At 53.1% G+C, this 2,500-nt stretch overlaps 1 protein-coding gene across 1 annotated transcript in view; it reads left to right on the forward strand.

Moving 5' to 3' along the window:
* pax5 (paired box 5) overlaps window positions 1–2,500 on the forward strand; it is a gene marked incomplete at its 3' end in the record, with an annotated part of 60,306 nt that overhangs the window by 22,936 nt on the left and 34,870 nt on the right. The window lies entirely within an intron of this gene.

Here is a 2,500-nt window from a genome sequence, read left to right on the forward strand (position 1 = left end):
AGAGACAGATAGCCACACACACAGAGACAGGTAGCCACACACACAGAGACAGAGACAGGTAGCGACACACAAACACAGAGACAGGTAGCCACACACGCAGAGACAGAGACAGGTAGCCACACAAAGAGACAGAGACAGGTAGCCACACACAGAGACAGGTAGCCACACCAGAGACAGAGACAGGTAGCCACACACAGAGTCAGAGACAGGTAGCCACACACAGAGACAGAGACAGGTAGCCACACACACAGAGACAGGTAGCCACACACACAGAGACAGAGACAAGTAGCCACACACACAGAGACAGAGACAGGTAGCCACACACGCAGAGACAGAGACAGTTAGCCACACACACAGAGACAGGTAGCCACACACCAAGAGACAGGTAGCCGCACACACAGAGACAGGTAGCTGCACACACAGAGACAGGTAGCCACACACAGAGACAGGTGGCCACACACAGAGACAGGTAGCCACACACAGAGACAGGTAGCCACACACAGAGACAGAGACAGGTAGCCACACACGCAGAGACAGAGACAGTTAGCCACACACACAGAGACAGGTAGCCACACACCAAGAGACAGGTAGCCGCACACACAGAGACAGGTAGCTGCACACACAGAGACAGGTAGCCACACACAGAGACAGGTGGCCACACACAGAGACAGGTAGCCACACACAGAGACAGGTAGCCACACACAGAGACAGAGACAGGTAGCCACACACAGAGACAGGTAGCCACACATGCAGAGACAGAGACAGTTAGCCACACACACAGAGACAGAGACAGGTAGCCACACACACAGAGACAGGTAGCCACACACACAGCGACAGAGACAGGTAGCCTCACACACAGAGACAGGTAGCCACACACACAGAGTCAGGTAGCCACACACAGAGACAGAGACAGGTAGCCACACACACAGAGACAGGTAGCCACACACACAGAGATAGAGACAGTTAGCCACACACACAGAGACAGAGACAGGTAGCCACACACAAACACAGAGACAGGTAGCCACACATGCAGAGACAGAGACAGTTAGCCACACACACAGAGACAGAGACAGGTAGCCACACACACAGAGACAGGTAGCCACACACACAGAGACAGAGACAGATAGCCACACACACAGAGACAGGTAGCCACACACACAGAGACAGAGACAGGTAGCGACACACAAACACAGAGACAGGTAGCCACACACGCAGAGACAGAGACAGGTAGCCACACAAAGAGACAGAGACAGGTAGCCACACACAGAGACAGGTAGCCACACCAGAGACAGAGACAGGTAGCCACACACAGAGTCAGAGACAGGTAGCCACACACAGAGACAGAGACAGGTAGCCACACACACAGAGACAGGTAGCCACACACACAGAGACAGAGACAAGTAGCCACACACACAGAGACAGAGACAGGTAGCCACACACGCAGAGACAGAGACAGTTAGCCACACACACAGAGACAGGTAGCCACACACCAAGAGACAGGTAGCCGCACACACAGAGACAGGTAGCTGCACACACAGAGACAGGTAGCCACACACAGAGACAGGTGGCCACACACAGAGACAGGTAGCCACACACAGAGACAGGTAGCCACACACAGAGACAGAGACAGGTAGCCACACACAGAGACAGGTAGCCACACACAGAGACAGAGACAGGTAGCCACACACAGAGACAGAGACAGGTAGCCACACCAGAGACAGAGGCAGGTAGCCACACACAGAGTCAGAGACAGGTAGCCACACACAGAGACAGAGACAGGTAGCCACACACACAGAGACAGGTAGCCACACACACAGAGACAGAGACAGGTATTCACACACACAGAGACAGGTAGCAACACACAGAGACAGAGACAGGTAGCCACACACAGAGACAGAGACAGGTAGCCACACACACAGAGACAGAGACAGGTAGCCACACACACAGAGACAGGTAGCCACACACAGAGACAGAGACAGGTAGCCACACACACAGAGACAGAGACAGGTAGCCACACACAAAGACAGAGACAGGTAGCCACACACAGAAACAGAGACAGGTAGCCACACACAGAGACAGAGACAGGTAGCCACACACAGAGACAAGGACAGGTAGCCACATACACAGAGACAGGTAATCACACACACAGACAGAGACAGGTATTCACACACACAGAGACAGGTAGCCACACACACAGAGACAGGTAATCACACACACAGACAGAGACAGGTATTCACACACACAGAGACAGGTAGCCACACACACAGAGACAGGTAATCACACACACAGAAAGAGACAGGTATTCACACACACAGAGACAGGTAGCCACATACACAGAGACAGGTAATCACACACACAGACAGAGACAGGTATTCACACACACAGAGACAGGTAGCCACACACACAGAGACAGGTAGCCACACACACAGAGACAGGTAGCCACACACACAGAGACAGGTAGCCACACACACAGAGACAGGTAGCCACACACACAGAGACA

Source organism: Oncorhynchus masou, unplaced genomic scaffold, assembly GCF_036934945.1.
Source record: "Oncorhynchus masou masou isolate Uvic2021 unplaced genomic scaffold, UVic_Omas_1.1 unplaced_scaffold_1631, whole genome shotgun sequence".
NCBI lineage: Eukaryota > Metazoa > Chordata > Actinopteri > Salmoniformes > Salmonidae > Oncorhynchus > Oncorhynchus masou.